General features: G+C 40.6%; 1 long non-coding RNA gene across 1 annotated transcript in view; it reads left to right on the forward strand.

The window, feature by feature from the left end:
* Window positions 1-2,192: 2,192 nt before the first annotated feature.
* The window catches only part of LOC308650925, a 124,797-nt gene continuing 104,936 nt past the window's right edge, over window positions 2,193-22,053 (forward strand). Inside the window, exon 1 of the long non-coding RNA XR_014022438.1 lies at window positions 2,193-2,325. This is a non-coding gene — a long non-coding RNA (uncharacterized lncRNA). The remainder of the gene's footprint in view (window positions 2,326-22,053) is intronic.

Raw genomic sequence — 22,053 nt, forward strand, 5'->3', positions numbered from 1 at the left:
TCAAATATTGCCTGAGATATAGTAGGTTTTCAATAATTATTTGCACAAGAATACATAAAATTGAAATTAGGACAGAAGATTTCAATCAGGTTAGGGTAAGTTTTGCAGCAATAATAAAAAAGTCTGGCAATCTTAGTTTATTTTTATTTTGTACAATGTCATCTGTGGGTCCTGCAGTTTTCCTGGTCATCTCCTTTCCCAGGGACAATTTAATGAGCCAGCCAGATTAAATCCTTTAGCTATGTAATATGGCACATGAATCTTTTGAGTTGTTGTGGTATTGGAAGAGAGGACAGAAGATTGCATACTGACTCATAGATTGCTTTGGTCTGGGAATAATCCAGGTCACTTCTGATCAGTTATTTTGGTTACAAGGCTGAGACATGTGGGTGAGTCTATGGGTATTTGGTGAGCATGCTACACTAAATAAATTAGTCAGTGCTTGCTGCTTGATAACTAGTGCTGTAATACCCTGAGAAAGTAAAAGTAACTGTTGGTATCCCACCCCCAGTCTTACCACTTTAGTGCATGCAGGCCAAACTCTAAATGCAGATACCCACTTTTTTTTTTTTTTTTTTTTTTTTTTGCTTAACATCTATTCTGAAAAGACAGAGATTGCTTTGGCTCCTGTGGAGGAGACTCCCAGTGTTAGCGAACTGTATCAGGCTGGTATTCAAAATTTAACAGGACAAACTCTTCCAATGACTTTATACTATTTACTTTTCTGTCCCTCCCCAACTAGACTAAACTTGTCAATGGTAGCATTGACTGAACTAATGAGTGATGGGAGTATAAATGAACAGATTGCTTAATACTCAGGTGAGATGATCTTGAGGTGCATTAAGAGACACAGGTTGGATTAAACACCAATCATCCACTATGGTAACTTGCTGGGCAACAAACCTCTCATTGGCTGTCTCCTTTTTCTTGTCTCATTTCTCTACTTCCCTGAGAGTTTCTTGAGATTCCCTAGACAATTAACAATTTGTACTTGAATTTCATCTTAGGGTCTGCATATGGGGAAACCAAAATTAAAAGACATAAAAGTTACTTAAATAGTCTCTCTCTCCCTCTCTCTCCCTCTCTCTCCCTCTCTCTCTCCCTCTCTCTCTCTCTTTCTCTCTCTCTCTCTCAGAGAGAGAGAGAAAGAGAGAGAGAGAGGGAGAGAGAGAGAAACACTGGAAGCCTCATCCATGATGTGCACATTTGTAGAGCTGCTTAGGGAGCTGAAATGAAGGACGTGAAGGCATATGAATCAGGGAAGAAGAATGCCTGAAATACCTGAATGACTTTCTCCTATACAATGTGCTTAAACACACACACCTGGAACCTATAATGAAAGTATTGTCTACCTGAGTCCAGGGGAGAAGAATTCCCCAAGGCCTTCTAAGGTGGCACTTCCTGGGCAGCCAACATGAAGCCTCAGGTAACTGTACCATCATCCATCTCAGCACTCCTTATGGGATTCCACAAGAGTATTTGGGCAGGTGGACAAGCAGCTCTGGCTGCTCATGACTTTGTAGGGCTGATGGTCCAGGCTGGAGAAAGTACTGAAAGGGTAAATTTGTCGTTTGGTGGTCATGTTAGAAATAAGGAGGTGCCACAAGAAATCAAACACACACACACACACACACACACACACACACACACACACACACACAGAGAGAGAGAGAGAGAGAGAGAGAGAGAGAGAGAGAGAGACTATTTAAGTAACTTCTATGTCTTTTAGTTTTGGTTTCCCCATATGCAGACCCTAAGATGAAATTCAAGTGGGTGGGCAAGGCAAACCTTTGCTTGTGGCAAAGGTTTCATATGTGTAATATGAATTGTAATGCATTCTGCTGTCATATATAACAAATTAGAATAAAAAAATAAAAAAATTAGACTATAAAAAATTTATTTTCTATAGTCTAAGGTACAATTGATATAAAACAGGCTGGGAAGTCTGCCAGCTTATATCTTTAGCCTAAGGTGGCGCTGCCCTTCACTCTGATTGGAGGACTTTGGGGTTACAATCTGCAGCAATTGGCTAATTTTAGAATTAGGGTGAGTAAAAGGGAAGGGCTGCAATTGGATCCAATTGAAATTCTTCTGAAAATAAACCGCCAGACTTTCTATTTCTCACAATCACCTCTTCTTTTAGTGTCCTTCACTCCTTCTTGGTAACCTTCTATGCCTCATGTCTCTATAATGGTGAAGTGACTTTGTCATTTATCATCCAAACTAGGACACTTGTTTTTAATTACCTCCCCAACAATGAGAAAACTGAGGAGTCACATAAGTGCTCTAGAGCCATTCAGCCAGCACCTGGTGGTGCTGCTTAAGGTAAGACTTGGGTGTTATTTTACGGTACCCTGTATTCTATGTGGACTTATGACAGAGAGGAAGTGACAGACCCAGGGTGGTTGTTCACTCATCCAGGAATCTCCACAAGTTATTTCTCTTTTCCCTGGATCCATTGCCAGTATCTAGGAATGGGAGCCTTAGAGTTGAGTGATAGGACAACAGTAATAATAGTAGAAATTACGCTTTCCCAACCATTTAGTCAATCTGATGAGGGCTTAGACTGCTAAAACTGTGGACCTGGGATCAGATACCCTGAGTTCAGATTTTATAACTCCACAATTTCCTAGATTTTGGTCAAGTTACTAGATTTCTTTTTTTATAGTATAAGGTACAATTGATATAAAAACAAACTGCATGTGTATAGCATGTACAGTTTAAAAGTTTTGATATGTACATGAATACACGAAACCATCACCACATTCAAGATATGGTATGTACCTTGCCCATAAAAGCTTCTGCCTGTTCCCGTTGATTGTCACTTTAACTCATTCTTGGCCTCTGTCCTCTGGTCCATGCTAAAAGCAGCCACTGATCTTCCTTCTACAACTATGATTTGGTTTGTATTTTATACAGTTTTACATAACTGAGACAGTGCAGTAGGCACTCTTTTTGGTTTGACTTCTTTCACTATACATTGTTATTTTGAGATTTATTCTGTGTCATATCACTAGTTCATCCCTTTTCATTTATTTTTATTAAGTAGTATAACATTGAATGGATATATTGAGGCTTGTTTATCCATTCACCTGTCCATCGACATTTTTTTGGTTATTAAAAATAAAGTAGCTATAAACATTCAGTTATAATTCTTTGCATGGATTTATGCCTTCATTTATTTTGGGCAAATATGGTAGAGACCCATGATTAAAATAGCTGAGCCATTTGGTACATGTAAGTGTAATGTTTTAAAAAACTGATGAATTATTTTCCAAAATAGTTATACTGTTTTCATTCCACCAACAGTGCAGGAGTGTTCAAGTTCCTTCACATTCTTTTCAATATTTAATATAGTCAGTATTTTAAATTTTAGACAATCTAATGAGTATGCAATAGTGTCTCAATGTGGTTTTAGTTTTGTGCTCGTGACTAATGATAATCTTTTCATGAGCTTGTTTACCATTGTATATTTTATTTTATTTTTTTAATGTGGTGCTGGGGATTGAACTGTGCCTCACGTGTGCTAGGCAAGCACTCTACCACTGAGCCACAACCCTAACCCCACCATTGTATATTTTAGATGAATCATCTGTTCAAATCTTTGGTCCATTTAAAAATTGCATTTCCTAAAATGTGCTGTATATGTGTAATATGAATTGTAATGCATTCTGCTGTCATAAATAACAAATTAGAATAAACAATTTAAAAAATTGCATTTCCTTGTGTTTGGAGAGTTTTTCATATGTCCCAGGTAACAAGTTATTTATCAGATATGTATCTTATAATGATACATATAATATTTTTGTATATATAATTATTATTATTATTTTTCAGTCTGTGGCTTATCTCTTCAATCAAGTAATTTATTTTACAGAGGAAAACTTTAAAGTTAGGATAAAATTGGGTTTACCCTTAGGTTTATCATCCATTTTGAATAAAGTTTTGGATATGGTTTGTTGCAAAGTGTGGATCAAAGTTCAATTTCAATTTAATTTTTTTTCAAATGAATATTCAACTATTTAAGTACCATTTTTTTGAAAAGACTACTTTTTCTTTACTAGGCTGCCTTTACATTTTTGTTAGAAATAGCTGTCCACATTTGTATGGGTCTGCTTCTATACTTTCTATTCTATTTTCACTGATTTTTTTTGGTAATACTATCAATACCACACTGTGCTGATTACTATATTTTTATGGTGTCATGAATCATGGTAGTGTTACTTCTCCAGTTTTGCTCTTTCTTTTCAAAGTGGTTTTGGCTCTTCTTGGTCCTTTCATTGCTGTATCAATTTCATAGTCAGTTTGATAGTTTCTACAAAAAAAGCTTGGGATTTATTTATTTTCTGTTACTGAGGATTGAACCCAGGGATGCTTAACCACTGAACCACATCCCCTGTCCTTTTTTAAAAAAAATAAAAAATTTGAGACAGGGTCTTGTTAAGTTGCTTAGGGCCTCACTAAGTTGCTGAGGCTGGCTTTGAACTCACAATCCTCCTGATTCAACCTTCTGAGGTTGATTACAAGTATGTGCCACCATGTCTGATGCCTTCTGGGATTTGGATTGATGTTTTGTTGATTCTATTGATAAATTTGTGGAGGATTGAAATCTTCACAATATTGAGTTTTCTGAGTTGTGAATGTGCAAACTGGGATACATTGGGAATAAAGGGGGACCATGAATAGACTAGGCAGTTGTGGGGCAGACTGGGATATAAGGTCATCCTACCTTGTCCTTCTTGTTACTCTCACTGATAGCTTGGTTTCCAGAACTCTTATCTACTCTCATCTCATCTCACTGACTTTCAAAACTTAGGCTTCCAGTGGTATTAAATACATTCCTGGCACTAACATATTGAAAAATAAAAACCAAAAATCAACAGTGTCCCATTGACCATTTTCCCTATATGCCAAGAATGATAGTGGATTAGTCTGAGAAATCAGTCCCTAGTAAGAATTATGTCACAGATATGTTATTAATTTACTAATTCTCTTCACTCACAAATACACTCAACACATACATGTTGAGTATTGAGTATTCAATACTGGGTACCACTTGTAAGAATTCTTTAACTTTTGAGGACTAATTCTGAAGGCCAGTTAGAAGGAAGGTGATGTAAATTGCTTTGAAGCATCTATCTCTCTAAATTAAATAATAGATGTGAAATGCTCATAGTATTTCTTGTGCATGCTAAGTCCTCCATACTTTTCCTCCCTTGCAGCACATCAGAGATTGGACAGTTCCTTTGGCCAGTCAAGGAAGGGCTTTACTGGGAAGTGAGAAAAGGATGTGAACCCTGGCGTTCCTATATTCTTCTGGGTGGATCAAAAGGAAAGCTCATATAAAGTTGGCAAAAGAAACCTCAAAATATATTGTAGCAAAATATCTGGCTTAGTTCTTCTTGATATCACTGCCAACGATCTTGCAAGATGCTTGAGGACATGACCTTCATTGCTCTCTGCTGTCATGCACTCAGGGGTCAGGGCTTGGGTGGAGTAAGGAAAGAGGAGGGAATTTTGAAGCTCTCTGCCATAATTAGGAGCAGGAAGTAAAGTATCAAGGATGTTATTCAAAAATTCTCTCTCTGCTTAGCTCTGTGTCACCATGGTTTTCTGTGTATCCTTTCTGTCCTATGCCCTTCCTCTCTTCCTGGGGGGTTCTGAATCCATTCAGGTGCTCGACATGATTAGCTTCGCTGGTGAGGTTTTGAGGCTAAGGAAATCAAGCTCACAGATTTAATTTCCATGTAGCTACTTGACCTAGTACCCAGAGCAATCTGTCCAAGTCCTCGGATTGCCTCACTGACTCTCACCAGCTGGCTTGGAAATATGTGCTATGCAGGGCCTGGAACAGGGATGCCTAAGTTAACAGGCCCATCTCCAGGGCTGTACAATCCCCTGCAGATGAGGACTCCAGAAGTTAGAAACTGCTCATTAGATTCTGGAACTGTTCATTAATCTGGCACCACTTCACTTCAAGGCCTAGTGTTTATCTTGAAGTAATTTACGAGTGGCTGAGGAGTTTGTATTGTTGTAAAACTTGGTTGTTGATAGTATACCAGCCTACTTGATAAATGATTCCTTGCTTCAGTCTGCTGGAATGCCGAGTCAACTGGATGAGACTTGAAGAGCCAGACCATGGGTCAGCCAGTGTGTGTGTGTGTGTGTGTGTGGTGGGGGTGGGGGATGGGGATTTCGATATGAAGTCACCTTCCATAGGTCACCTTCCACGGGCCAGGCACATTCTAGAGGTCAAGAATTCAAATAATCATCATATCCACAAATGTTTCTTACCTATTGCATATTAGGCATTGTGCCAGACCTTAAAGGATCAGCAGAGAATTGGGCACAACAAATGCCTTCAAAGGAGATATGGGTTTAGGGCAGGGGGATCTTAATATTTTTTTTTCGATTGATTGTAATGGCATACAATTAAGCACATAAGATTATTAAAGGGTCCAATTGTAATACATTACAGTTGTCAAAATATTATTAAACAACACATCAGTGCTAAGTGCTAAGTACTGAGCATGTAAACCATGATCCCCATGTGCTCACAATTCTTTCTCAGGGAATTTACCCCAACCTCAGCTCTTGCTGCTGGGGTGCTCCTGGCTGTGTGCCTTGATCCATCCAGGCATAGGTTGAGTGAAAGTAGGGAAGCATGGACCCAAAGGCTGTCCTCCCATCTCCAAGCAACCCAGATGCTCTGGCAGATCAAAAAAGAGCTGTCTCCCTCCCCCTGTTTAAGCCTCACTCTGAAGTAGGAGGCAGGACAAATTCTGGCATTGGCAGAAAATTGAAGATTAGAAATGCAAAAAAGCAGACATTGATATAGAGCTGTAGTCATGAGGTGTCACGGGCAAAGTAAGGTGAGGAGGTCTGAACCCATGAACAGGTAGAAGCTACTATGAAAGAAGAGAGTGAATAAATTATTCATTGTGGGAAAAGAGCTACACTAACATGCAGAGGCAGAAAAGTAGAATAGCCCAGTGGGGTTATAGCAGAGAATTTGCTAAAAGCAGTGACTCTCTATTTAGGCCTAAGTAACTGAAACCAGGATAAAGCTTGGCATCTCTGTCTTCATTTTGTGCCTGTGCCCTTTATTACTTTAAACTTTGTGACCTGATGAGCTCTGCACTTTGGAATGTTAATCATTTAAGGAATGTTCATCTAAAAACTGGTAATATACGTTTTACTAGCTCTAAATTTACCTAATTTATCTCATCCCCCTTAAAACTGAGGCAAGATGTGTAGGGACATTTAAGGCATCCTGTTTCAGATCCCTGGAGTGGTGCTTAGAAGTTTCCAGTCACTGCCTTATACTTTCCCAGAACAGCGGCACCTTGCAGGCACATCTGCACCACTGAACAGGAACAGTTATCTTGTGGGAACCAAATTACCTGCTTCCAGGATCACCAGTCTGATAGAGAAATATCCTGCATCCGGCAAAATCAATGGAGTTTGCTTCTTCAAGTGATAAAGTCTTCTCCAGAGCCATCACACAGAAGTGGAAGTGAGAGAATAATCAACCAGATCACAGTATAACCAAGACTGCTTAATTCTGCACCCCCTTCCCCACTTCTTCCTCTGTTTAACCAAAGCTCATCTTGTTACAGAGCTGGGGCCTTCCGAGAGATCCCCCTCTTCAAACCATTATTCTTGTGACCAATTCAGGAAGATTTCAGACTGTGGCTCAGAGTAACAGAAATGAGTTTATTGAAGGGGTAGGAAAATGGAAAAGGGACACTTTCGATAGAGAGTGGGTCCTCTTAGAGCGGGGTGGGGGGGACAGTGTTTCTCTCCTGCACTCCAGTTTTATTGGGATCCCAGAGAAGTTTCCAGAGAGTCCTGTCCAGGTCCACCTCTTTTTTAAAAAAACTTTTTAGGGCTGGAGTTGTAGCTCAGTGGTAGAGTGCTTGCCTAGCATATGTGAGGCACTGGGTTCAATACTCAGAACCACATAAAAATATATAGATATACATGCCAGGTCCACCTCTTAACTTTTGATTGATAGCAGGGTGATATCAGACTTTCAAGTCCCCATTGTTATGGCAACTCTAGGTTACCTTTGCCTATGCTGACTGATTCTAATTGGATTTTAACCATACATTCTTAGGTATTTTATGGTTAGGAGGAACTATCCTTATCTCCCAGAGTTTCTGGATCTGGTCACAAAAATCTCTTGGGTTCCTCCCATTGACCTTTCCTTGGACCTGCATTTCTCCTGCAGTTAACAGGTAGTTTGCTGGGGATTGTGACATATCTTGTCTACTTAGGCCAGACAATTCTGCAGATAAATTGCTTCTTGGAAAAGAAAGCATGTGGGGTCAGCACCATGGGCCTATGTTATAGAATCATTCTCTTAACCACATGTTCCCACCATCCTCATGTATCTGCCTATGAACAATGTCAGCACCCTGAAGATAGGGCGAGATGCTGGATCTCAATTTCCCTTCCCAATTTGGCCGTGTTGATTTCCTGTTTTTCACCATCATGTTTCCTGTCTTTTGTTGAATGAGTGACTGGATATGGTTTGTTAGAACTCCCAGAATTAGGTCTCTGGCCTAAGATTGCAGTCAGTAACAGGGTTAAGAGCAGAGCCTTACAGTGAAAACCCAGAAACTATTCTCCTGAGATTCCTTGAACTGGTTTGGATTCAGAACAACCATTTATTTGTGTCTTCATTTCAGTTTCCCATTGGACCTGTCTGTTCATCTTTCCCTGTTGTGCATTAAAGGCTAACTTCCTGACTGAAATCTCTATCTTCTTTATTTAATCATGCAGATTTTTATAATAAACTTTCATTTCCTCAGGAAGCTAGAGTGCATCTCTGTTTCTTGTGATTCCAACAGTGAAATCCATATGTACCAGGTGGGGGTGAGTCTGGAGGGGACAATTCAGGCATCTGACCCCTCTCCAGCAGTGGGTGTGGCCAGGGTGTACTTCTAGCTCCATTCTAAGTTGATTTGGGATTTGTCAAAAAATTTCCAGTTAGTTCAAAATTTTGGCAGAAAATTTCATGGTTTATTAAGAGTTTGCTTATTTTTCATGTTGATGACATTTTAATTGTATTGTATTGTGGCATTTGTAGTATAAGCTTATTTGGTGTGTTGGGAGAAGGGTATGGCAAAAGGGAAGAGTCAGTATGGTGAATGCTGCAAGGTAACTAGAAATGGTGTTTCATCCTGAGGTCTTATTCATACCTCATCACTTGGTAATTGGTGGGAAGGTGATAAAAACCAGTCAATAACCTCTAAAACTATTTTTGAATCATTTAGTAGAGTATAAAAGACAGCTTCTCATAGATATGAAGGAAGAAGGAATTAGAACCAAGTAGGGGCTCATTCATTTATCCACGGAGGGCTACCATGTTGTCAGGCCAAAGCAAGGCATTCTCCAAGGAACATACATTCTAGATCTGGAAGATGAGCAACACATAAATACGTAGATATACTGTGAAATGTGCTGCTAAGAAGTATATAAGAGGGGACATGATAAGAGAATGGTTTGAGATCAGATGGCTTAGGTGATATTTAAGGTGAGATTTGAAAGAGGATATTAGCAGCCATGGGCAAAGCTGGAGGAAGTGCATTCCAGCCCAATGGGATGTGGGTGCACCTGGGTGAGATTGGCAAGAGAAGAACATGGGGAGGAAAGGAGAGAGTAGCACAAGAGAGGCTGGAGGTGAGTGAGAACTCTTGATCAAACAAGAGTGCCCACAATGGAATGCTCACAATGAACCAGAGTTGGTGCCAGTGCTGGAGACACAGCAGTGAACAAACCAGACAAAACTCTGTCTTCATGAAGCTTCCCCTCTACAGTGGACCAGGTCAGAATGGGCCTTGTGGGTCATAATAGAGAGTTAAGATTTCTGTCTAAAGGTGACAGGGAGCCTTTTTGAAGTGCTCAAAGCTGTCTTGTGCTATAATTATATCTGCCTTATAGGAATACTAGTTCTGATGGCAGTGTGCAGAATATTTGGACAGGGTAGTCTGTAAACAAGGAGACTCTAAAAGAGGCTGGTGCAAGAAAGATGGTGCTATTTTGAACTTAGATGGTGCAGCATGCTAGAAATAAATGGAGAGATTCCAGAAGTATGAAGAGGGTACAGTGTACAAGGACAAATCATGGACAGGTAAAAGATCTGGAAGGAAAGAGAAGTGTAAGATCAGGTTTCTGACTTGAAGAATTGAGTTGGGGCTGGGGGATGTAACTCAGTCTTAAAGTCCTTGCCTAGCAGGCACATGGCCTGGGTTTGATTCCATCATTGAGGGAAAAAAATGAGCAGATATTGTTGCTTTTATTTATTGGAGAAAAGTCAAATTTTATCATGCCTGTCCTAGATGAACTTTACACTTTATCCAGGAGACATGCATGAAAATAAGACCAGTCTATCAGTCAAAGCACCAGTCAGGATAAGCTGAATTATGTGGTGTTAATAAACAACCACCAGAAAAGGGGTTTAATACAGAAATGATTTATTTTTCTTTCATGCTACATGTGTAATGTAGACAAGGTGGAGTTGGAGGGGATTCTTACTATAGTCAGTGGATCGAGGCCAACATGGGTTTCGTCTTGACACACACTTCCACCAAGACAGGGTGAAAAAAAAATCAGAGTAGTGAATCACCTGCTGACTCCTAAATCTTAAGTAGAATCTATGGAGGATATCTGTGGCTTCTCTTTCTTAGTTTCAGCCTCAAATCAACTTATTTGGAAAAGAAAATGTAAGTCCTTTTACCCATTTCAGAGTTATGTAAAGGTGAAATGACTTGTGTCACTTCTGCTCATGTTTCATTGGTCCAAATGAGTCATGGGATCATGCTTAACTTTAAAAAGTGGCGAAGGGCAACCAACCGTTTGTGTGCCGAGAAGGAGGAAGACTTTTTTTTTTTTAATTGAATTCTTTCAGGCAATACACAATTTCAGTTTGCCCTTTATTGATAGCAGTTGTTTCTAATAGCTTGTATAAGGTAGTCTCTGCCAGACTTTTCCACTTGTAAGATTCTTTACTCCTTTGGAATGAATATGCATTACTATAGAGAGTTACTTTGAAACTATGTAAACCTTTCACTTCTCATCAAACTTTTAATTAATTAATTAACTTCTGAATAGGCTCATGGTTTCCTATTTATGCAATGGGTTATCATTTCATTATCATCATTTACTTTGATATTCAAATTGTCCCAGCTTTGGGCAAGGTGAAACCCCTTCAGTCTGACTTTTGTGTTCCTTCATCATGGTCCCAACATTTTCTGAGCATTCTCTTGCCTCTGGCTACAGGTTTAATTTGTACTTTGTCTTGATCTGGCTCAAGCAGTGGAATCAGCCATTTCTCTAAGGAGCTCTGATTGTGTTGAGTGGAGAATGGTGTTTAGAAGTGAAGATCAGAGTTATTGGTGGGCTGTTTGCTTTTGGAATGTTGCTGCTCCCAGGTCCTCAGTGGACAGAACTATAGGTCATATATATATATGACCTATAGTGTGTATATATATATATACACACACACATGTATATATATATACACACACATACACATATACACACATACACACATACACACATACACACATTTACATCTGTATTAGTCTATTTTCTGTTACTAATAACACAATGCCACAGTCTGGGTAAGTTATAGAGAAAAGAGGTTTATTTTAGCTCCTGGTTTTGGTTCAAGGTCAAAGGGCTGCATTTAATGATGGCCTTTGTGCTGGTAGGGTCCTAAGGCAGCTCTGGGCATCTCAGCAAAATATAAGGAATTCACATGTGTGTTTTGGTCTCTCTACCTCCTCTGATAAAGCCATCAGTATTCAATCATGGAGGGTCCATCCTGATGTCCATATTTAATCTAAATCACCTTTTCAAAGACCCAACCTCTAAACACTATAACTGGATTAAGTTTCTGTCCTTAGTAACTCACAATAGGGGTCATATTAAAAACAAGAAGTATGTTTTCTCACCTGGCTTCCTCAGCTCTTGTGAAAGTTGCATGGTGTGTGACTAGCTGCTTATGTTGTGTTTGTGGGGAGCCAGTTGCTGAACGATTTTATGCAGCTGCCATCCTGTTCCAACCACAATGGGGATTAAATTTCAATACATGGAATCTTGGGGGACACCCTGAAACCATATCAAAACAATAGCAACCTCTATGCTTGTGTCTGTATTTATGTATTATGTATATTGAAAACCACGAGTTCATGTGGATGCCTCCAATTCTATTTCAACACCATAGTGTATATTCTGTCTTCAAATCCTTTCTCTTCCATTGAGAATTTGATTCTCATATGCTAATATATTTATTTGTTTCATCAGTCCCACTCCCAATATGTGACTAAACTCCCATGGTCAATGCTGCCTTCTTTCTTACATTGGAGACCTCCTCATCTTTGGCCTTCCATTCTGATGTGGGTGCCCTGTTGCTCTGCTTGGTCCCATGACACCTGGTTCCTGCATGGACATTCTTTCTGTGACCTCCCCTTGGGCCAAAACCCTCCTCATTTGCTTGGGCTCTGACTTCTTATACTAGGTTAATGGGGGCATTGTATCAGCAAAGACTTCAGCGTATTTAGAATCCTATATTTTACCAGGTATCCACTTGGACCTCCTCACCCCCCCACTTTTTTTTTCAGAGTGCGATACTGGGAATGGATTCCAACCAATGAAGATTTAGAAACTCAAGTTTTCTGATTCCCTTTTCTTTTTCTCTAAAGTCTCTGGCATCAATAGCCATTAGTGGAATCCATGGAGAATTTCTGTGGCTTCTCTTTCTCAGTTTCAGCCCCAAATGGATTTATTTTGGAAAGTAAATGTAAGTCCATTTACCCATTTCAGATTTATCTAAAGGTGAAAAAAAAACTGCTGTTTTTCCAGCAGCTCAGAAATTTTTCAAATGCTTTTTTGTCTTCAGATTACTCAAAAGCAGCTTTGTTTGGAAATTTCAAACTTGGCATCTTTGGTACATAACCCTGAGTGAGGAATGTGTGTACTTTGCCTTGTTTGAAGAAATTTGGTTTTGAAATAACAAAGTATGGATGTTTAAAAAGACTGCACTGAGCAGACACTGTGGGTTATTTTCCTTTGCTTTTGAAACATGCTCTATATTGTGAAGCTGGTAATTTTCATGGGTGGGGTAATTTAATGGCATAAACTTAACTGATGCAAATGTGAGATCATTTGATAAGCCACATGGGAATCTAGTTGAGGCATCTTTTCAATTTTTACTCGGTAAATTCATTTGATCTCTGAATAACAGAATCCCTGGGCATAGTGCCTGTGTACATATCAGGTGCTCAATAATTGTTGAGCTGATGGGAGTTGAACATGCATGTTCTCATTTGGTTACTTATTTTCCCTCCAGCTCTAAGTTTCTAACAATGGTCTGTAACAGAGGTTAGCAGATAATGGTCCCAGGGCCAAATCCAGCTTGCCATGAGTTTTTTAATTTTTTTAATTTTTATTTTTTTATGGCCTACAGGCTGAGAGTAGGTTTTGTATTTTTAGATTGTTGAGTAAAAAATGAAAAGACTAACATTTCATGATATGTGAAAATTACACGAAATTCAAATTTTAATATTCATAAATACAGGCATGCTATTTCATTTCCCACTGTCTAAGACTGCTTTCACATTTAAACCTCAGTTGAGAAGTTGTGACAGAGACTGTATGACCTGCAATGCCCAAAATATTTACTATCTGGTCATTTGCAGAAAAAAATTGCTGACTCTCAATATATTGTTCATTATGAAGATTAGTTGGTATAAATGGCAGCACTTGAATATTTAGGTCTTGCAACAATATCTGTGGAATGCATGAATGATTTTACTTAGTCTTCATTATCTGTTATAGTACCAGGCTCCATGTTGCTGTAGTCAAAAAATAAAACTGAGGTGCACTTAGATTTCTAGCTAGGAGGTAGGTATAAATAAGCAACAAAAACCATTTTCAACTAAGACATATATGAAGAAACAGGCAAAAGGAAAACCAGATAAGAGCATTAAACCATTTAGAAGTGAAACACAAAATCCCAGAATTTAAGCTCTACAGGGCCAGGAAGTTCTATTTAATCTCTCTTTTATTTGCATTAGCTAGAGCAATGATTGGCATAGAGTTGGTGTCAAAAATGATTTGTTGAATGAATGAGCTTGCTGACCTCATTCCTTGTAACATCTTTGTGTTTGCTATTTCTTCTGTTTGGAAGGACCACACTTGGCTTCCTTTTTGTCATCCTATCTCGGTTCCAGTCACTTTTTTTCAGAGAAGTCTGCCAGCCTGTTCTGCGTCCCATCCCCACCTCTGTGACTCTCTAGTACAGAGGTAGACAACCTTTTTTTCTTATTTACAGAGTCAGATAGTAAATATCTGAGGCTTTGAGGGCAGGAACTCTACCTTACAGGCTACTCCATCTTCAGTTTCCACAATACTGGCTGTCATCTGCTCAGGCTAGAGTGGCTCCTGAGACCCTGTCCCTTCCGCATCCCTAACACATCAGAAACTTCTTCATGTTCCTCTTCTTTATTGATAGCATCTGCCTTAGGAATTCAGGGTCTATTTCACAAGAGAGAGAGCCAGTAAATTCAGTAGCTGAATGGAATAGAGACTCTGGCTTTCAGCGAGAAAGAGCCCAATTTATCTTGATTACAGATGAATCCCCAGTAACTAATTGATCTGACAGCATCTCATGACTGTGGTGAAGGAGGTATCCCCCTCCATAAATAGGATGGGGTGGGTCATACACAGGACACTTGGACACCAGGCACATATGAATGACAGGAGTTTATCATCAGTCACCCATATTCACTCTGGAGGTGGAAGGCACAGCATGTCACGCAGAGCTGCATGAGGTTGCACTGAGGGACAGTGAACAAGCAGGGGCTGTGAGAGGCAAGCTTTGTAGTGACAAGGGGGTGGGGAGAGATGAAGTTTGGTTCCTTCATGAGGATATGATTAACTTTTTTTTGATTGTATAACTTTTTCTTTTATTCTTTTTTTTAAATTTTTTTTATTGTTGGTCGTTCAAAACATTACATAGTTCTTAATATATCATATTTAACAGTTTGATTCAAGTGGGTTATGAACTCCCATTTTTACCCCATATACAGATTGCTGTATCACATCAGTTACACTTCAATTGATTTACATATTGCCATTCTAGTGTCTGATGTATTCTGCTGTCTATCATATTCTCTACTATCCCCCTTCCCCTCCACTCCCCTCCCCTTTTCTCTCTCTACCCCCTCTACTGTAAATCATTTCTTCCACTTGTATTATTCTTCTCTTACCCCTCCTTTCCTCTTATATGTAATTTTGTATAACCCTGAGGATCACCTTCCATTTCCATGTGATTTCCCTTCTCACTCCCTTTCCCTCCCACCTCTCATCCCTGTTTAATGTTAATCTTCTTCTCAAGCTCTTCGTCCCTACCCTGTCCTTGGTTACTCCCCTTATATCAAAGAAGTCATTTGGCATTTGTTTTTTAAGGATTGGCTAGCTTCACTTAGCATAATCTGCTCTAATGCCATCCATTTCCCTCCAAATTCTATGATTTTGTCCTTTTTTAATGCAGAGTAATACTCCATTGTGTATAAATGCCACATTTTTTAATCCATTCATCAATTGAAGGGCATCTAGGTTGGTTCCACAATCTTGCTATCGTGAATTGTGCTGCTATGAACATCGATGTAGCAGTGTCCCTGTAGCATGCTCTTATTAGGTCTTTAGGGAATAGACCGAGAAGGGGAATAGCTGGGTCAAATGGTGGTTCCATTCCCAGCTTTCCAAGAAATCTCCATACTGCTTTCCAAATTGGCTGCACCAAATTGCAGTCCCACCAACAATGAACAAGTGTACCCTTTTCCCCGCATCCTCTCCAGCACTTGTTGTTGTTGGACTTCATAATGGCTGCCAATCTTACTGGAGTGAGATGGTATCTTAGGGTGGTTTTGATTTGCATTTCTCTGACTGCTAGCGATGTTGAGCATTTTTTCATGTACTTGTTGATTGATTGTATGTCCTCCTCTGAGAAGTGTCTGTTCAGGTCCTTGGCCCATTTGATGATTGGGTTATTTGTTATCTTTTTGTCTAATTTTTTGAGTTCTTTGTATACTCTGGATATTAGGGCTCTATCTGAAGTGTGTGGGGTAAAGATTTGTTCCCAGGATGTAGGCTCCCTGTTTATCTCTCTTATTGTTTCTTTTGTTGAGAGAAAACTTTTTAGTTTGAGTAAGTCCCATTTGTTGATTCTGGTTGTTAACTCTTGCGCTAAGGGTGTCCTATTGAGGAATTTGGAGCCTGACCCCACAGTATGTAGATCATAGCCGACTTTTTCTTCTATCAGACGCCGTGTCTCTGATTTAATATCGAGCTCCTTGATCCATTTTGAGTTAACTTTTGTGCATGGCGAGAGAAAGGGATTCAGTTTCATTTTGATACAAATGGATTTCCAGTTTTCCCAGCACCATTTGTTGAAGATGCTATCCTTTCTCCATTGCATGCTTTTAGCCCCTTTATCAAATATAAGATAGTTGTAGTTTTGTGGATTGGTTACTGTGTCCTCTATTCTGTACCATTGGTCCACCTGCCTGTTTTGGTACCAGTACCATGCTGTTTTTGTTACTATTGCTCTGTAGTATAGTTTGAAGTCTGGTATCACTATACCGCCTGATTCACACTTCCTGCTTAGCATTGTTTTTGCTATTCTGGGTTTTTATTATTCCATATGAATTTCATGATTGTTTTATCTATTTCTACAAGAAATGCTGTTGGGATTTTGATTGGCATTGCATTGAACTTATAGAGAACTTTTGGTAATATCGCCATTTTGATGATGTTAGTTCTGCCTATCCATGAACAGGGTATATTTTTCCATCTTCTGAGGTCTTCTTCTATATCTCTCTTTAGGGTTCTGTAGTTTTCATTGTATAAGTCTTTCACCTCTTTTGTTAGGTTGATTCCCAAGTATTTTATTTTTGGGGGGGATATTGTGAATGGAGTAGTTGTCCTCATTTCCGTTTCAGAGGATTTGTCACTGATATACAGGAATGCATTTGATTTATGCGTGTTGATTTTATATCCTGCCACTTTGCTGAATTCATTTATTAGCTCTAATAGTTTCTTTGTAGACCCTTTTGGGTCTGCTAGGTATAGAATCATGTCATCTGCAAATAGTGATAATTTAAGTTCTTCTTTTCCTATTTTTATGCCTTTAATTTCTTTCGTCTGTCTGATTGCTCTGGCCAGTGTTTCGAGGACTATGTTGAACAGAAGTGGTGAGAGAGGGCATCCCTGTCTTGTACCAGATCTTAGAGGGAAAGCTTCAATTTTTTTCCATTCAGAATGATGCTGGCCTGCGGCTTATCATAGATTGCTTTTACAATGTTGAGGTATGATCCTGTTATCCCTAATTTTTCTAGAGTTTTGAACATAAAGGGATGCTGTACTCTGTCGAATGCTTTTTCTGCATCTATCGAGATGATCATATGGTTCTTAATTTTAAGTCTATTGATGTGGTGAATAACATTTATTGATTTCCGTATATTGAACCAGCGTTGCATCCAAGGGATGAGTCCTACTTGATCATGGTGTATAATTTTTTTGATATGTTTTTGAATCCGATTTGCCAGAATTTTATTGAGGATTTTTGCATCTAGGTTCATTAGAGATATTGGTCTGTAGTTTTCTTTCTTTGAAGTGTCTTTGTCTGGTTTAGGCATCAGGGTGATGTTGGCCTCGTAGAATGTATTTGGAAGTTCTCCCTCTTTTTCTATTTCCTGAAATAGCTTGAAAAGTATTGGTGTTAGTTCCTCTTTAAAGGTTTTGTAAAACTCTGCTGTATACCCATCCGGTCCTGGGCTTTTCTTAGTTGGTAGTCTTTTGATGGTTTCTTCTATTTCCTCTATTGTTATTGGTCTGTTTAGGTTGTCTATATCCTCCTGACTCAATCTGGGCAGATCATATGACTTAAGAAATTTATCGATGCCTTCACTATCTTCTATTTAATTGGAGTATACGGATTCAAAGTAATTTCTGATTATCTTCTGTATTTCTGAAGTGTCTGTTGTGATGTTGCCTTTTTCATCCCATATGCTAGTAATTTGAGTTCTCTCTCTTCTTCTCTTTGTTAGCATGGCTAAGGGTCTGTCGATTTTATTTATTTTTTCAAAGAACCAACTTTTAGTTTTGTCAATTTTTTCAATTGTTTCTTTTGTTTCGATTTCATTAATTTCAGCTCTGATTTTAATTATTTCTTGCCTTCTACTTCTTTTGCTGTTGTTTTGCTCTTCTTTTTCTAGGATTTTGAGATGAAGTATGAGATCATTTATTTGTTGGTTTTTTCTTTTTTTAAGGAATGCGCTCCAAGCAATGAATTTTCCTCTTAGAACTGCTTTCAATGTGTCCCATAGATTCCGATATGTTGTGTCTGTGTTTTCATTTATCTCTAAGAATTTTTTAATCTCCTCCTTGATGTCTTCTAAAACCCATTGATCATTCAGTAACCTATTGTTCATTCTCCAAGTGATGCATGATTTTTCCTTCCTTCTTTTATCGTTCATTTTCAGTTTCATTCCATTATGATCAGATAAGATGCATGGTATTATCTCTACTCCTTTATATTGTCTAAGAGTTGCCCTGTGACATAATATATGATCTATTTTTTGAGAAGGATCCATGTGCTGCTGAGAAAAAACTGTAACTGCTTCATGTTGGGTGGTATATTCTATATATGTCAATTAAGTCTAGGTTGTTAATTGTGTTATTGAGTTCTATAGTTTCCTTATTTAACTTTTGTTTGGAAGATCTGTCCAGTGGTGAGAGAGGTGTGTTGAAGTCTCCCATGATTATTGTATGGTGGTCTATTAGACTCTTGAACTTGAGAAGAGTTTGCTTGACGAACATAGCTGCACCATTGTTTGGGGCATATATATTTATGATTGTTATGTCTTGTTGGTGTATGGTTCCCTTGAGCAGTATGTAGTGTCCCTCTTTATCCCTTTTGATTAACTTTGGCTTGAAATCTATTTTATTAGATATGAGTATGGACACTCCTGCTTGTTTCTGCAGTCCATATGAGTGGTATGATTTTCCCCAACCTTTCACCTTCAGTCTATGTATATCTTTTCCTATCAAATGCGTCTCCTGTAGGCAGCATATTGTTGGGTCTTGTTTTGTGATCCATTCAACTAGCCTGTGTCTCTTAATTGGTGAGTTTAAGCCATTAACATTTAGGGTTATTATTGAGATATGGTTTGTTCTTCCAGACATTTTTGTTTATTTATGTTACTAAACATGGTTTGTTTTCCTCTTTGATTATTTTCCCCCCTTTACTGTCCTACCTCCCACTGTTGGTTTTCATTGTTTTTTTTCCATTTCCTCTTCCTGAAATGTTTTGCCAAGGATGTTTTGAAGAGATGGTTTTCTAGCTGCAAATTCTTTTAACTTTTGTTTATCGTGGAAGGTTTTAATTTCATCTTCCATCTTGAAGCTTAATTTCGCTGGATACACGATTCTTGGTTGGAACCCATTTTCTTTCAGTGTTTGAAATATGTTATTCCAGGATCTTCTAGCTTTCAGAGTCTGTGTTGAAAGATCAGCTGTTATCCTGATTGGTTTACCCCTAAATGTAATCTGCTTCCTTTCTCTTGTAGCTTTTAAAATTCTCTCCTTATTCTGTATGCTGGGCATCTTCATTATAATGTGTCTAGGTGTGGATCTCTTATGATTTTGCACATTCGGCGTCCTGTAGGCTTCTAGGATTTGGGATTCTGTCTCATTCTTCAAGTCTGGCAAGTTTTCTCATATTATTTCATTGAATAGATTGCTCATTCCTTTGGTTTGGACCTCTATACCTTCCTGTAACCCAGTGACTCTTAAGTTTGGTCTTTTAATGTTATCCCATATTTCTTGGATGTTCTGCTCATGGTTTCTTAGCAGACTTGCTGAGCTGTCTATGTTCTTTTCAAGTTGAAATACTTTGTCTTCATTGTCTGATGTTCTATCTTCTAAGTGATCTACTCTGCTGGTAGTATTCTCAATTGAGTTTTTAAGTTGGTTTATTGCTTCCTGCATTTCTAGGATTTCTATTTGTTTGTTTTTTATTACCTCTATCTCCCTGTGAAATTGATCTTTTACTTCCTGGATTTGTTTATGTAGTGCCTTGTCAAAGTGATCTTTCATTGTCTGATTTTGCTGTCTCATGTCTTCCTTGAGACTCCAGATCATCTGAAGCATGTATATCCTGAACTCTTTATCTGACATTCCATCTGCTGCAGCTATTACCTCTTCTAAAGTTGAGTTGACCTGCATTGCTTGTGGTCCTTTCTTTCCTTGTCTTTTCATACTGCTCGCGTTTCTTTGTGCTTGGTGAAACTGTTGTGTTTTTGAAATTTTCCCCCTATTTATTTATATTGCTCTTGCATAGTTGGGAAATCTCCTTTGCAGGGCGGGTAGTGGCTGTGCTCCTCCTCTAATTAGGGTGATCTGTCTACCACGCTGGTCGGTTGCACGTCTGCCCACCCTGCGGGCGCGGGTGGCTGCTCTGCTCTGCCCCCACTCCAATTGTGGTGACGTAACTACCACTTCCTCGGGTCGTTGGTCCTGATCCGGATGTGGGCGGCGGCTCTGCTCGGCCCCTACTCCAATTGGTGTGACATGTCTACCATGCTGGCAGGCCTCTAGGCCTATTCCGCCAGTGGGTCGCAGGTCTGCCTACCTTGCGGGCTCGGGCGGCAGTTCTGCTCAGCCCCCACTCCCAGTGGGGGTACCTGACTGCCTCTCCAACGGGTCACTGGGCCTTTTCCGGACACGGGTGGCGGCTCTGCTCCACCCCCACTCCAACCAGTGTGACGTGACTGCCTCGGTGCTACTTGTCCACCACGCTGGCAGGCTACCGGGCCTGTCCTGCCAGTGGGTCGCAGGTCTGCCTACCTTGCAGGCTCAGACGGAGGCTCTGCACAGCCCCTACTCCAAATGGGGTGACTTGGCTACTGCGCTGTCGTCGGGTCGCTGGTCCTGTTCTAGGCGTGGGCGGCTACTCTCTTCGGCACCAGCTGCAGTTGGGGTGTCGTGATACCACGCCGGCGGGTCACTTGGCCTGCTCTGGGTGCAGGCGGCAGCTCCACTCTGCCCCCCTGACCCCCACAGCACCCAGCAGGACCCGGACCGAGAAGCAGTCACCGCAGTTTCCCCAGCCCTGGGCCAAAGCAGCTTCGGGAGCCAGAACCCGGCCTCTCTGATCTTGGCCACGCTCCGTTAGGAGCAGGTTCCATGGAGCGACCCCCGCGGGTTCCCCAGCCCCAGGCCAAAGCAGCCCTGGGAGCCAGAGCCTGGTGCACGCTCCTCTGGGAGCAGGCTCAAAGACGCAGTCCCCGCGGGCTCCCCAGCCCCAGGCCAAAACTGTTCCGGGAGTCAGAGCCCAGCCGCCCCGAGCTCAGTGCCCGCTCCACTTGGAGCTGGCCTCAACACGCAGTCTCCGCAGGTTCCCCAGCCCTGGGCCAAAGCAGCCCCGGGAACCAGAATCCGGCCGCTCAAAGCCCGGTGCACGCCTTGCCAGGAGCGAGCCCCAAGGAGTATTCTCCACAGGTTCTCCAGCCCCGAGCCTGAGCGATCTGTCTGCGAGACGCAGGCAAGTACCAGCCTGAAATCACCTGTTCTGTAGCTGAATGAGCTGAGATCAGTTGAGAACAGGGATGATTACATCAGCTCTCCAAGATGGCGGCTGCTGTCCTCCTCCGTGGTCCGACCGGTGTCGAGAATCGAACTGGACCGCTTCTCTCCTCTGTCTCAAAGCCGGAGCTCAGCACTAAGCACAGCCATTGCACCACTGACAGGAGCCCCCAGAATCCGCATCGCTGCACTCCCGCTCCAGCACCTCGCTGCTTCCCAGCGCGTGCGCCGCAGACTCCAGCTGCGGGGCGGTCTGCCAATCAGGCACTGCGACCCTCCGTGCGGAGAAATCGCCCGCGACCGAGCCCCCGCAGCTGAACCTCGCACGATGGAAATCTGTCCACTAGATTCTGGAGCACCTCAATTTCACTGGAAATTCCCAACAAGATAGCC

The sequence above is a fragment of the Spermophilus citellus genome (assembly GCF_964194105.1).
Source record: "Spermophilus citellus genome assembly, chromosome: 6".
Classification (NCBI taxonomy): Eukaryota; Metazoa; Chordata; class Mammalia; order Rodentia; family Sciuridae; genus Spermophilus; species Spermophilus citellus.